The 16031-nt window shown below is 40.1% G+C and overlaps 1 protein-coding gene across 3 annotated transcripts in view; it reads left to right on the forward strand.

Annotated features, from left to right (window-relative positions):
* Positions 1-16031, forward strand: part of CYRIB (CYFIP related Rac1 interactor B) — a 110292-nt gene that overhangs the window by 53841 nt on the left and 40420 nt on the right. For all 3 annotated transcript variants that reach the window (XM_036337652.1, XM_036337649.1, XM_036337650.1), the window contains one exon: positions 14573-14611. The gene's annotated coding sequence lies outside the window, so the exon portion shown is untranslated. The remainder of the gene's footprint in view (positions 1-14572; positions 14612-16031) is intronic.

Consider the following 16031-nt stretch of genomic DNA (forward strand, 5'->3'; position numbering starts at 1 on the left):
TGCCTATTACACAGTGGATACTTAATAAATATTTTGAATAATTGAGTGAATGGCAAGGTCAGAGAGTTTTCCACTATAATATCATTTTGTAATTATGTGTTAAAAGTTTTGATTACTCTCAGCTGTAGTTTTCTCAGTTAGCTTGTATATTTTGTGGATTGCTGTATCTGATTATTTAAATGCTTTGAGACCTTTGGGGGAGAAGGGACAATAGACATGTCATTTTGGGTTATGCGCTAGTACATTGAATGGATTTGTTCACTTAGAATGGGTATCTGATATGTGGATCTTGTCAGCATTCCTAAGCAATAGTTAATTCAGATAATTTCTTGTGCAATAAAAGTTTCTAAAAGTCAGGATAAAAATTCTTGGATGTATGTGTTCATATGATCAGTTCACTAAACTAGGTAAATTTTCAAGGAATGTTTCACATAGCAGAAATGGAAGGCGTAATCCAATCATGTGGCAATGGTTACTTAACATATCAGGGGTGGTGATGAAGACAATGACGTTAATAGTAACTAGCACTTATGTAGTGTTTACTACTTGCCAGGAAGTGTTGTAAGATGGTTAATCTTTATGGTAACCTTGTCAGGTAGTATTCCCAGCTCACAGACTTGGAAGCAGGTTAAACTAAAATGACACAGCTACGACGTGATAGAACTGGGTTTTGGCTCTTAATCATTGTGCTGTAATAGCAAACACATGACAACCCTGCAAGATGTAGGTTAATTCCTATTAATTCCTAATTAGCATCAGGAAAGAAAGACTGCGACAGTTTTAAGTGACTTGTCCAAGTGCACTCCCACGTAGGATGAGGAAGGCTGTCATTTAAACCCAGACCTCTATGACTTGTAGTCTTTACTAAAATTCTGTTTCAAAGTACTAATTTGAGGTCCTACATTTGATATATATTTAGAAGGCATACTTAAAACAGCAAATCTCAAAGCTTTTTCAGCTGGAACACAGGATGGATAATGTTTGCTTGTTCCCTACTCTCAGGAGCATATAAAGCTTATAATTTCCTGCTCACTAACTGTAGCTCACCCCTTACCCGCTCATGCCAACATATTGGAATGCAAATGAGTGACATTTGTAAACTTTATAAACAAGGAAACCATTCTTAGAATTTCAATTCTTTAAATATGTACATTTCTTATGATGCATCCTACATCCTGATGGTGGCACCTTGGGTGAGAATGGCTGTTTTCAAAGATACTGGGTCATTTTGTTTAAATAGAATACTTAATGTGAAGATATATTTTTGTAGCTATTTAATTTATTTTGAAAAGGTAATGTTCAGTGGTACCATTGTGTGCAACACAGTGAAGCTTTTAACCCTGTAGAGTCATTTTCTGCCACACACATCATCTCTTGGTGTATTCTCCTGGTGTGATGTGGCTGGTGTATATTAAATGTAGACTAATGCAGATACTCACTCTGCCTAGAATATTTCTTCCAGTCATGAATTGGCATGTTCTCAGATCACCCAAATTAACCTGAATACTAATTTAGGTCACATAATTACAGAAAACACTATGAGAAAAATTATGACTGTTCGCAGATATTATTTGGGGATTATTTATGTCATTTCTCTGTTCTTAGGGTAATAGTGAATTAAAAGCACAGATTTAAATGAAATCTGAGATTTATTGGGTCTTGAAGTGGACTTTGTAGTTTGTTGACTCATACTCTTAGTGAGAGATTCTGCTCATTGTGAAATTGTAGTTCTATGGACAGAAACACTGTGCTTAAACCCTGGTTTGCCCTTGTCTAATAGATTCTCAGATTACCTGTAAGAGGGGAATAGTAATGTCTGTGTTATGTGCCTTACAACACTCTGGTGAAATCTTTATATTTCAGTGCAGTGTAATAGGGAGTGCAGAATATAATTTATTTTTTTATATATATTTTATTGATTTTTTACAGAGAGGAAGGGAGAGAGATAGAGAGTTAGAAACATCAATGAGAGAGAAACATCGATCAGCTGCCTCCTGCACATCTCCTACTGGGGATGTGCCCGCAACCCAGGTACATGCCCTTGACCGGAATCGAACCTGGGACCTTTCAGTCCGCAGGCTGACGCTCTATCCACTGAGCCAAACTGGTTTCGGCAGAATATAATTTATTAATCTAATGCACTTATAAGTCAGATGATCAATTTTTTGTTTTTGATCACCTGGGTTTTTTTGTTTGTTTGTTTTTTTTTTTTACATCTGGCACAATACTTGGTATGTGATTGCCATTAATCACCCAAACAGTTATTGAGCACATAAGCAGGCTTATAAAAGAGTGAATAAAATATTAGTGGTCCCTTCTTACAGTAGAATAGAACAGCGGTCGCCAACCTTTCGGACCTCACAGACCACCAGTGGTCCGCGGACCACTGGTTGGCGACTGCTGGAATAGAAGACAGAAGAATAGACCATGTGAATTCAGTGATGGTGTGTCTCCCACAAATACTTAATATTCTGAGTCAGGATAAAAGCCCATGGTGTGTGTAATGCCATCTAAACTGCGATTGAACCAGTAGCCACCCAGGCAAAGGGGAGAAGGCATGAGTGTAGGAAGAGGGAGAGGCAAAGTCTGGAAGTAAGAGAGGTCGTGTACATTTTAGAAACGGTTTCTGGTTCTGTATGTCAGTAATGTGGTCTGGGAAAGAGGTAGACAGTAAGCCAACCATAAGGGTGGCTGCTTGAGTCATGTTAAGTTCAGGTCAGTTTGACTGAACTCTGTGGGGAAACCATTATAGGATGTTTAAGGGGGGATAAAAAGAAATACTCAAGTTTGTCTTTTCAAAAGGTTGTTCTCTCAGCTTTTGGAGAATGGATTGAGGCTGAAGATAGAATTACAGGTAGGCGAGTTAAAAGGCTGTTGTTCACGTCCAAGAAAGAATTGACAGTGTTCAGTACTCGAGTATTGACAATGGAGGGATGATGTTAAATCTGTAAGATTTGATGATTTACTGGATGTTGGCTCCATTGAGCCAGCAACTCTGCTTCTGGTGGTAGAGTAGGGGATACGTTTCCCCAGAAGGCTTGCTACTACTTTTTCATGTGCAGTCGAGATGCGGCTGGGGCAAAGGCAAAGCCAGTCGTATTCACAAACATGCATTTTACTTGACTCTCCACATTTTTAGTCATTGAGAATGAGTTGACCCAACCCCAAAGTGGAAATATCACTCTGGACACTCACAAGGCTTCCATGAGTCAGGCATTCCATTTCCCCAGGAGCCCAGTAGGCAGCTAGTAGCTGCCTTACACCAGAGATGTGCCTGATGGCTATGTCCGGGAGGCAGAGGCCAGAACTCAGGGCCACCGTCAGGAGGACACTTCCTCCCTTTGTCACTTGTAACCCAAAATGGTCCTTACGGTTGTGAGGCTCAGGGGGTACTAACACTTTTCTACCCGCAGCCCTTCCTGATTGGGAGAATCCCTGTGAACTTGCAGGAGGAGGAAGTACAACCATGTAACACTGATTCCTATTACACATTAGGATGTAGAGGCTACAAGAGGACATTTAATTGCCCCAAAGAGCCCCATCCATCGGTTACTTTAATTTCCCTTTCCTACTGTAAATCCTGTCCAAATTGTATTAGCTGAGTCTGGATGTCCTCTCCCTCCACGGAGTCAGATAGGGTGGTGATCACCAGGGTTCCTATATCCAAGAGATCCAAAATATTAAAAAATATTTTTATTGGTTTTAGAGAGGAAGGGAGAGTGATAGAGAGATAAAAACATCAATGATGAGAATCATTGATCGGCTGCCTCCTGCATGCCCCCTACTGGGGATGGAGCCCACAACCCAGGCAGGTGCCCTTGGCCACAATCAAACCTGGGACCCTTCAGTCTGCAGGCCAATGCTTTATCCACTGAGCCAAACCGGCTAGGGCTGAGCCCTAAAACTTTTGAGTCCCTTTCTAAGGTTCTCTGAATAGCCTCAGAGGGGTATTATGGCCTTCAGTCCCTCTTGGGGGTCAAGGAGACCTCAGCCCCATTCCTTCCTATTTTTCTCTGTAAAGCAGAAGAGTTTGGAGGTGCATGTAGGGAGGGATGGAGAGGGGCACAGAGTGAGAGAGGAACTCTGTACCAGTAATCAGTCATTTTTGGTCACTCTCCCGTAGTTCAACCAAAAGAACTTCTGATACTTTTGGTTTATATAAAGCTCTCTCTTAGCAGGAAGGCCATGATTACTTACACAATCTGTTTTAGCTTTGGGGATTCCTTGGCTCAGCAGTCACGCCATGCTGCCTTTCACCCCGAATGTGTACCCAGGGCTTGCTGCCCCAACGCCATGACACATCCCTCCCTCTGCCAGCCCAGGGGAGAAGGACCACTTCTCAATGCTTACTTTCTAAACATTAATTCGACTCCCTGTTCATGAACTGGTAGTACAGTGGGATCCTTCTCCCCACCCCAACTAGGTAGCTCTCCGATCCCAGATGTCTCCTGTTCCAGAGCTCTGCCCTTGGGCCTTTCTCCTCCTTGCTGGAAAGTCATGGCTCTGTCCATGTCCTGTCCTTGTTGCCCACACTGTCCAGAACCATGTCTGTCTGAGATCTTTCCCCACTTACAAGCTAATAAGTTACCCGGCCACATTTTAATGGCTGTTGGTGAAGACACGAGACTCCCGTGGAAGAGATGAAGGACCATTTATTCCTCTCAGTAATAGCAGTAGGCAGAGTATCAGCATTTGTGCTGGTTTCTGGACCCTGAGTTTAGACTCGCACACATAGAGGACTGTGTTATTGGAGAGAAGCCCTGAGTTTAGGGAACCCAAATCTTTTGTAATGAGCTGTAGTGGGCCTGTCCTTTGCTTAAGGATGCCTTATATTATAGTGTAGTGTGTTATCATACCAGACCCTAGGCATGCCTGTCCTTTGCTCCAGAGGGAGACACTGTGTCTTTCAAGGCTGTTTGCTACATAGATACCCGTGAGAATGTAGTCCAGAGCAAAGGGTAGTCGGCACTCTCAGCTTGCAGCACATTCAGAAACGACAGACCTATGGACAATTCCTTCCCAACAGAGGTGAATTATACCTCAATAAATCTGAGTCAAAAAAAGTACCTGGCACATAGTAAGAATGCAATACACAGTGTTATTGCTGTTCATTTCCTTGATCTGTTGGGGGTGGGTGGGGCAAACCTAAATGTAGTGATCTTGTTGGAATTTTGAGATTTTCTCTAAGGCAAGTGGTTATGACATTTACTCAAAAAGTAATGACTAACATGTTTAGACATGTTTTGATTTGAAAAAAAAAATTATATTGACCTTTTAAGAATTTCAGGAACATTAAAGTGAAATATGAGAAAACCACCTTGGGTTGCAAGGTATGAGATTACTTTTCTTTTGTTTATATCAGTCTACCTAAAGTTCTCTACTTAAAATTCTGGCAAATTCTAACATACAAGACAATGTTAATTAAGCCCAGCATTTTAAAGTTAGGCTTCTTTTCCTTTAGATCATGGGACAGTAGAGACCTGGGAAGTAAGAGAGGCTGGCATAGTTAGCTGGGAGAGTTTTAAACTTGCAGTTTTCCACATGTGTGCTTGTGTGTAAGTTCATGCGTGTGTGTGTGTGTGTGCTTGCACGTGTGTGTATATGTATATGTGTGCGCACTTTAAAGGATAAGGCTTTATTTTATCAACTAGAAGCCCGGTGCACAAAATTCATGCACTTGGGAGGTGAGGGCCTCAGCCCAGCCTGCATCCTCTTGCAGTCCGGGACCCCTCGAGGGATGTCTGACTGATGGCTTAGGCCTACTCCCCACAGTCAGACATCCTTAGCGCTGCTGCTTCTGTGCTCGCCGGCCATGAGCCTGGCTTCTGGCTGAGCGGCGCTCCTCCTGTGGGAGCACACTGACCACCAGAGGCAGCTCCTGCTTTGAGGGTCTGCCCCCAGGTGGTCAGTGCGCATCATAGGGACCAGTCATTCCACCATTCAGTCGATTTACATATTAGCCTTTGATTATATAGGATAGGATAGGATTAGTGCCATTTAATTCCGACCTTCCAGTTACTTTCTGTAAATAAGCATCCAATATTGTTATTTTGAAAGCTAACTCTACTTGAAGATTGTTACGTTTGAACCTGTTTTGACTTAAATATTTAATATGTGTGGTGTTACATAAATATATTTACCAAGTTGTTTTTTAAAGTACAGATAAGTCAGCTTCTTTTTCCCCCCATTTATTGAGCTAAAGTGAACATGAATTTATAGACTTGGGGATGTAAAATAATCTAGCTGTGATGGTGCCAGTTCTGAATTGCTAGTGGGTAAAGGCAGGTTGATGCCTCACAATCAAGGACTGTAGCATTTTGGAAATAGTCTTTGATAATTGGGACTTACTATATTAAAAATGTGAATATATTAAACTAAAGATTTTCCTTTTTATTTATAGAACAGTATGTTGAAGCAGTATCAAACTATGTAGCATGGGGTTGGCAACGTTTTGAAATGGGTGTGCCAAAGTTCCATTATGGTATGTGTCATGGTGACAACTGGCCAGGGTTCTGTCTTTGGTATGTGTCACTGACCCCTTCTTGGTAGTTTATTAGCTTATTAAATATGTATCTTTTAAGGACTTAGTTTTAGATAATATTCTGTGTTCTTTCTTTATAAGCAACTTTTTGTTTGTTTGCTTGTTTTTGTTAATCCTCACCCCAGGATATTATTTTCCATTGATTGGAAGGGGAGGAGGAGGAGGAGGGGAGAGAGAGAGAGAGAGAGAGAGAGAGAGAGAGAGAGAGAGAGAGAGAGAGATCCATGTGAGAGTCATTGATTGGTTGACTCCCGCATGCATCTTGACTCAGCTGGGGATCGGACTGCAACCTAGGTATGTGCCCTTGACCAGGAGTTGAACCCATGACCCTTTGGTGCATAGGTGTGTGGGCTGATGTTCTAATCATTGAATCACACTGACCAGGGCTCTTTTTATTTTCTTAAAGGTATTATTTGAGGTGCAAGGATTTTGAATTTTGGTGGAATCCAGTCCTCCCTCCCTCCCTCCCTCCCTCCCTCCCTCCCTCCCTCCCTCCCTCCCTCCCTTCCTTCCTTCCTTCCTTCCTTCCTTCCTTCCTTCCATTTTTTAAAGGATTATGCTTTTGGTGCTGTGTTTAAAAAATCTTTGCCTAACCCAAGCTCATGAGATTTACTCCCATGTGTTCTTTTAATAGCTTTGTAGTTTTAGCTCTGACATTTACGTGTATGATTTATTTTTAAAAAACTCTATATAGCGTGAGGTAAATTTCTAAGCTCATCTTTTTGTATGTGGATATCCAGTTGTCTCAGCACCATTCATTGAAATGATCCTGTTTTCCCCATTGAATTGCATTGGCAGCTTTGTTAGTCATTAGTTGGCTGTAGAGATCTGTGTTTATTTCGGGGCTTTCATTTCTGTTTCATTGGTCTACATGTCTGTCCTTCTGCCAGTCCCACATGTCTTGATCACTGTAGATTTTCATATCATATTTTGATAACACAAATAGCATTCTTCTTTTCTTTTAAGAATATGTCCTCATATTTATAAAAAATTGAAACAATAGAAAAAGTAAAAGCAAAAGTCACCATCTAAGTAGTTACTATTTTGGGGGACATCTTTCTAGCTTTTCTGCACACACATGCATGTTGTGTGAGTGCATACATATCCTCACAGTTACACATAAAGACACGTCAGTATTTGCCCACGCTCATTGTTCTTGTGTTCTTTTTGAGTGAATACGTTTATTGTCAGCTTTAAGAGAGAACTGATTATTTGCTTTCTTCAGGCACTTCTGTAATCCCGTTAGTTTTTACTGACATAGACTTGTGAGAAGAACAAAATTCTTTGGGTAAGAACTATGAACGCTTTTTCGTTGCTAGCATGGTAAATGGAATTTAGTTCTTACTTCCTCTGCTGAAAGATAACTTTAAAACAAATTTTTTAATGTGTGCTTTTCGACTGGATGGCAAATTATGTGTGAAACTTTAACAAAATTAATCCCTAAATCCACTTTTAAACATTGAAAGTTTCCATAAATCTGCTCTTGAGTATTAGATTAACTTCTGGCAGTTGTCGTGGTGAGTGTGGAGCCAGTAAATGTGTGTGTGGTGAGAGGGTTTCATTTGCAGTTATACGGGACTGATCCCACAAGGGCTGGACTTTACCATGTTCACAAAGTAGGACCGACCTTTGCTCTTTTGCATTTTGTAAATTCAGTCTTGTAACCCTAGTGGAGACTGTTCCCGAGATACTCTCCGTGGCCATCATGAGAATGGGACCAAACTTTGAAACACTTCTCCTCTAAGAGCAGGTCAAAACCAGGAACTCCCCTGACATTCACCTTTTCTTATGGTATCATTCTTCATGATGAATACATGGTTTAAAATCACATTTAGAGATGCAGTAGGTGTAAGAGGTCTTATTTATAGACTAGAGCAGGGGTGGGCAAACTTTTTGACTCGAGGGCCACAATGGGTTCTTAAACTGGACCTGAGGGCCGGAACAAAAGCATGGATGGAGTGTTTGTGTGAACTAATATAAATTCAAAGTAAACATCATTACATAAAAGGGTACGGTCTTTTTTTTCAATAGTTTCGGCTGGACTAGAGGCTCATTGCACGTAATTCATGCAAGGAGCTCTGCCCTTGCAGCCGCAGCCCCAGTTTCATCCGGAAGGGGTTGGGCTGTCTGGTCTAATTAGCATGTTATTCTTTTATTATTATAGATTACACTTAATTTAAAAAGGTTGGAGCTTAATCTCCAGCTTTGGGGAGACATTAAAGGTTGTGAGTTTGGGGAGTGATACAATGAGTCAGATTTCGGAAAGCCATCCTCCCATCGGTTTAGTGGAAATTTGGTGTTTGAAAAAGGCATGCTTATATTGTGCAGGAAGCTGCTTGCCCAATGAGATTATATAAATGAGGTTTCTTGTACAAGATTTAAAAAATTAAAACTTGAACTAAGAAATTTTTAGATGACAAATGAACTCTTTACAGAAAGGAAAGCAGTAAACACATGTTAATGGTAGCTGACTGTGTGGTGGGGTTATGGGTTTTTCTTCTGCTTTTTGTGGAAAATTAGAAAAATGTTAAATAGTATATTATGTAATAAGATGTTAAAAATGAAACACTCTTATTCTGAGTTGGCCCTAAGTCAATAGATGCACATTTCTATAGTGAGTTGTAAGAATACCTTGCAAGTCTTGCTTAAAGAAAGAAGCAGAAAATAGATCTTGTGACTTCTAACATCCCATCTGCTGGTATAAAGATTCAGGAAGTGGAAATTAGAAGAGTTTTTGAAGTGATTTGTTGTAAATTGGAAGAGTTTTTGAACCAAGTTGTTGGTGTTTCCCCTAATCCCCCTCCCTCCCAGTTGAGTGCTCCCCCCCAAGTGAGGGGCTTTATGGTAATGACTTGGAGAGCTTAGGAGGCACTGGGTGGATGTCTGTCTCCCTCGGGCCTGGGTGTAAGAAAGGCTGGCTGTCCTGGCAGCACAGCACAGCAAGGTTACTGTGTGGGGGCACTGCCCGTCCTCCTGAAGTTCTTCGGGGCAAGAGTATATGTTCCCCATAGACCAGATGAGGGCCACTGTGAGGGGAAGCCCACAGGATCAGGGTGGTATGGGCACGGGGGTGGGATGATGGCGCTAGAGAAAGAAATGACTGGTTTCCCAGAGGAGATGTGTCTTTCTGCATCATGGGAATTGTTGCAATGAGAGATCCCTAGGGCCAGGAATTGTAGTAAGAGATCCCCGGGCTGGAGTGGTGAGAGCATGCAAGGAATCCCTGAAAGCATTCCCTGACAGATCAGGTTTAAATAGTTGGCACCCAGCCAAGAGGAGCGCCTGTGCCCTCTAGTGACACCTGAGGTGGAAGGGGAGGGGTGAGGCAGCCTCCTTGTGCCACCTAGGCTAGGAACAGGCTAGCCTGCCACAGGCAGGGCTGGGACGGGGAGAAGCTGGAACCTTGGATGAAAACTTCTTATGGTTATACTAAACTGGGTCTCTTAATTTCTAAACTCAGATCATTTTTATAACTTGAAAATGACCAGTGTCCTAGTTTTGCCTAAATAAGAGTTCAGGGACATTACTGTCGCCACAGAATAACTTTAAAGCACAGTGGTAGGACAAAATGTTGCATTATGGCTACATCCCACAGATTCTGCTTGTTCAGGGTAATGGTTACAATTGTTTTTCTAATGAGAAAAATATCAATGAAAATGAATTTTTATAAGGAGAATGTGTCCATTGAGGCATTTTGTCATGAATAAAGTGTCATCAACTTTGGGACCAGACAGATCTGTGCTCGAGTCAGATCAACCTCTTATTAACACTGATGTGGACAAGTAAAGTCATTTTTGAGGTTGATTTTCCTCATTTACTTTTTATAAATAGGGTAACAACTGTTTTGTGGTGGTTATGAAAAGTTATGGTCCATTGTAAAATGTGTGATACACAGTAGGTAGTCACAAATATTAATAACCCTCTTCCCTCCTTATAGCAAGTGTTTCCTATAGTTTTGAATATGTTCTGACTCTCCTTAACATGTGTTTTGCTTCCTCTAAATGTATTCCTTAAAAATATGGAATGATTAATGGGTTCAGTATGACTACAGGGTACTATCAAGGATGTAAGCAATGGTAGTTTTAGTGTAGCTAAGGATTTCACCTTTGATTTGAAATGTGAAGGATTTTCAGAAGTAATGAAAAGTAGTTTTACTGCTGTGTTGGTGTTTAGTGAGGAAGCATATGAATTAGAGGCCTAAAGAAAAGGTAGACCCCAGAGGAGACCTTTTCATCGCTGTTCATGGAGCAGTGTGGACTATCTCAAACAAAAGGAAGGCACCATTGCAGAGAGAACGCATTGTAAGCACGGTTTTTTAGTTCTTTATTTAACGGATACATTTCATTTGTTTATTTATCCACCACAATGTGTTGATTGAGATGATTCCCCACTCATCTTGATTCGAGGTGCCTTTAGTGCTTCCTTCTGAAGGCGCATCCTTCTGTAAGCCTTGCTTTTCCTCCTGCTGGCTGGCAGAACAGTGGAGCAACCAACACACAAAACTGCCATTTGTGCGCGGCTTAAAAGGGCGGTGGTTTGAGAGCATCCTGGGCATTTCGCCTCTGTGACGCAGGAATTGGGGCTCTGCTTTCTGTGTTTTCCTCGCTGGCGGGCGGGCGGGCGGGCGCTGCAGTGTCCTGGCCAGGCCTAGGCAGTGTCAGGATGGAGCAGTAAGAGAGAGGCAGTGCCCCTGCTCCGCAGCCTGGCATTTCCATAATGTTCACATAAGCTCTGAGGGGATTTTTATTTTTAGTAAAGGAAACTGGTGCTTAGATAACGTTCTTTAAATAAGTGGAAATCTCCATTTTACAAATAACAAAACAGAAGCTCAGAGAACTTAGAAAGTGGAAACTCAACCCAGGTCTCTCTCATTCCAGAAACAATGTCAGGTTTTCCATGTATATTTACTGTTTTGCTTTCTCTTACAAATTACCAAAGTAATCTTTTCCTCTCTTGGTGTGATTTTATCTGCATTTACATGAACTATTGAAACATTTTGGATTTTCTGTATCTAAAATTTTAATGATTGGTCTTGTCTTTTCTTTTAAAATTTCATATAATGCTTCAGATAATTCCTCTAAAGATCAGTAAGATAGTATTTTCTATATTTTGCAATTTAGTTTTGAGAAATTAAATTCTAATCTATCTAGTATCTATAGGCTGAGAAGGTTTCATCTCAGTTTTCCGTGGGATTATTTCAGTACCATTTATTTACATGAAATAACATTTTCTTTCTTCATTGCCCTGTGATGGTTACTTTATACATTCCTCACGTGGAATATTCTCTGTGAACCTCCAGCTCCTTTTCCTGCTTGTGCAAATCCTGTTTATTTTTCAAAACCTATGTCAGCTACCAGGGCTTCATGAAGTCTTTTCCTAGTGCCTGACCTCCACGCTCTGCCCCTCGCTGAATCCTCTCAGCTGCCATGGCGCTTAGGCCATACTACTTCTTTTTTACCTTGAACATGTTAATTGCCACAGTAAGGCTACATGCTTTAGAGAGCACACTCTTTTCATCACTGCATCTCCTAGGCACTTACTTTGTTATTATGTACATAATTGACTTTCTGGTAAATATTTGGTGGTTATACTTTTTTTACGCCTATGCACAGTTGGACCTAATCTGATTTCTCTGTTCTCTTCCCCTGACACTATATATATATCAATTCCACACAATTTTAATTATTGGTGAGTAGGACTGATCCCTCTCATTTGCTCTTCTGTGTTGTTTTTTTTTCCCCCCAAAATTTTCATAGACTTGTATGTTTCTTTTCCTCAAATGGATATAGAATAACCTTTTGAAGGTCTAAAATTAAAACCCAGAGACTGTACTTGTTGGAATTATATAATAATGCACTTTTATGATGTTGTCTGATCTGGAAACATGGTCAATAGGCTCTTAAATTCAAGTGCTTTATTCTGTTTCTAAGATGGTTTTTGAGATTGCTTTGCATATGTCAAGAACTTAAACAAATTGAATTGAATTCGATTTTATCATACACCAAAGAAGGAACGGTCTGTGTTGCATAACCAGCTGGATCTCTATACCATCATTTGAAACACTGCAGAGCTGTCCATGTGTAACAGAATGCTCTGAAGTCATAACTGTTACGTTTTATGTTTTGCTGGAGACAGAAAATTTTTAACACTTATTTGAAGAACCTCTGGGCTTGTGAATTTTATTTTTAGATGCCTGGATTATCTAATTTACATATTATCTAATAATCAGTGTTTATGCCCTGACATTTGATTAAGAAGGATGAAAACAATTATAGTGTCTTATTATTTCTTGATTTATTAAGAATTAGACAGGATAAATTGGATTTTTCCTCTACGGTTTTATGCAAGCGGCACCGGTTTTCCCCCCTGTGGTTTATGAAAGTATGAAGGTGGGCAGCCAAGCCACTTGTTTTGTTTATTTCTGGGTGGCTGCAGTCAGCCTTAGGGAAGGAAGTTTTCCTTTGGCAGAAAAAGCAAAAAGTGTTTATTCATTCCATTTGTAGTAACGTTGATCCAAGAGGAGCTTTTGAGGAAAACCAGAGTGGTTAGGTCTTGAACATAAACAGCTCCGATTCATCTCTTAACTAGTAGAGAAAAGTGAAAAATTAGGATGATTAAATATAATTTATAGACAATGCAAAGTTCTAGAGCAGAAGTTCTAAACTGATGATGGTTCATTAACCAAGTATAGCCCCCTGACAGTTTTTTTTTTGGCTTCCTGACTGTTTAGAAAATTTACATAATTAGTTAATAACATTTAAAATTTTTTTACAAGTATACGCAGCAGCAGGGCATGTTAGTAGCAGGGGCCCCCCAAGATTAAGCATACATGTTTGTTTGCCTTAGTTGGCACTTGCAACCTGATTCCTGCCGACCCCATATGTGTTTCACTTTGCAGTCCGTTCTAGAGGCTCTTGAACACGGAAGTAATAGGTCTAATGTTGCAAATGCAGCTGACCTTCAACTTTGAGTTAATAGGAGATAGAATAGGAGGCGTGAAGATTCCAGGTACTGGGGGTTTGAGTGGAATATGGGATGTGTGAGAAAGAGAAGTTGTAAAGGAATCCAAAGATTTTACCTGAGCAACTGGAAGGAGAGAGGTCCATCAGCTGAGATGGGGAGATGCAGCCATAGGTTTGAGAGGGGAAGATGAGTTCAGCTTTGGACAGGTTAAGTTTGAGGTATCTACTAGAAATCTTAGTGGATGTAACTGAGCAGGCAGTGGTATGAGAGTATGGTGTTGGAGAAATGTTGAGACGGAATAAATACATTTGAGATATATGATACGTAAATCCATGGGATGAAGTGAGATCACGGAGAGGGGAGGACCTGGACTGAGCTGGGGCATGTTAGCATTTGGGGAGTTTGAGAGAAGAGTTCTGCAGAGATTTGCCTCTGGCAAATAATAGGTTATTGTCATGGAATATAATCTTCACACCTGTAATAAACCTGACATTTTACTAGTGCATTGAAACTGAAGGACCTTAAACTGTGATAGAATATAGAAATACTAAAGGTCCGATGCATGAAATTCGTGCAAGGGGGCTCGGCCCTCGCAGCCCTGGCTTTATCTGGAAGGTCGTCCTGCTGTTCGGTCTAATTAGCATATTAGCTCTTTATTATATAGGGTGCTTCTTTTAATAATTTTAAGCCCCTGTTACAAGAATAAAAAGAATTACTAATTTTTCCCTTGTTATCTTGTTTCATAAGCTATAATGAGAATAGTGTACTTTTCTTAGTACACTTATTAGTCTTTGAGTGTCTTGAGGGTAACAACTATAGTGTTTTATCAGCTATTGGTGTTTTCCAGAGTGTAATATAATGCCTTACTCTTAGTAGGTCCTCTGTAAATAGTTGCTGAGTTAATCCAAGGACACACACACACACACACACACACACACACACACACACAGCATATACTTATAATATGTAGTTGCATTCATGAATTTTATTGTTAGTTTTAATAAAATAAAGTTGTTTTAAAGTATAGTAATGTTTTAGACTTTCTTCCTTTTTTCTTTCTTTAAACAGGTAGAGGGACGAGGGCAGAATCACCAGCACTGGCTGAAGGTAAATATGTCTTTGGGGGAAATGATTATTCAAATGCAACAAACATCATGATTTAAATTAAGAACTACATTGGCTAAACGTAATATAAGGAAATGTTCTATACATATATTGTATTGCTAAAAAATGTCTTTAGGAAATAACACCCTGTAGTGTTTAGTTTCTGGCTTAGTCTAGGAAGTAGTGGGGAAATGTAAATTTAATTAGACCTTTTTTTTTTACAGCTTTTCATAGTAGAGGTATGTGTTTTGTTTTGCAAATTCCCTTTTAAGTCATTTCAGCTATCACCAATATGGTTGATCAGAAAAGGTCTAAGCCATAATTCTAGTATGTTTATTTACTAATTTATGTATTTATTTGGAAGAGGGAGAACACTTTTACATATTTCTTAATGGGAATTCTACCAATTATTGGTTTTGGTCCTTTTTAAAATGGGTCCTGAGTACTCAAACATTTATAGTCCTCTAATTAATTTAATTCTAACAAGTCAATGGGTATTTGAAAGTGTAATTTCTCTACAGACTCTTTGCGTTCAAGTGAAAATGACCAGCTTAAATCTCTTCTGGTGCTCCTCCTAGTCATAGGTAGAGATACTTCCTTTCAGAAGGTGCCTGGCCTTTTCTTAGGCCCCTGTGACAGCTCTGTAATGGTCCTGTGGACTGGAGCCCTCACCTGCGCCCTGGCCCGCAGTGCAGGAGCTCTCACGGTTTCTGGAACCATGATCTCTGTGGTCATCAATGAACTCTGAATCCCTTCTCAGAATAGTGATTCTGACAGTTATTTTATGAAGTAAAATACATATGATTAAAAAAGGAACCAGATAATATTGAAATAGTTAACAAATATTAAAAATACAAAATTTTGATAGATCTATGCTTCTGACAGAAAATAAGCTTAGGGGACAATTCTGCTAAATACTGTAATTTTAAATAGTGATGAGTTTGCAGTTGTAATTGTAATGTAATTTGAAATTACCTCTCATTTCTGTGGATGACAAGTTCAGAGGTATTTCTAATACTCTTTGGTTTGTTGCCTAGAATCTTGCTTGAAGGATTGCTAACTTCCACCTAGAGCAGCGGTTCTCAACCTGTGGGTTGAGACCCCTTTGGGGCTCGAACGACCCTTTCACAGGGCTCGCCTAAGACCATTGGAAAACACATATATAATTACATATTGTTTTTGTGATTAATCACTATGCTTTAATTATGTTCAATTTGTAACAATGAAAATACATCCTGCATGTCAGATATTTATGATTCATAACAGTAGCAAAATTACAGTTATGAAGTAGCAACGAAAATAATTTTATGGTTGGGGGTCACCACAACATGAGAAACTGTATTAAAGGGTCGCGGCATTAGGAAGGTTGAGAACCACTAACCTAGAGGTTAGTGAGAGTTTCCCATCCAGATTCACAGGCACT

The sequence above is a fragment of the Myotis myotis genome, unplaced genomic scaffold, assembly GCF_014108235.1.
Source record: "Myotis myotis isolate mMyoMyo1 unplaced genomic scaffold, mMyoMyo1.p scaffold_m19_p_16, whole genome shotgun sequence".
Classification (NCBI taxonomy): Eukaryota; Metazoa; Chordata; class Mammalia; order Chiroptera; family Vespertilionidae; genus Myotis; species Myotis myotis.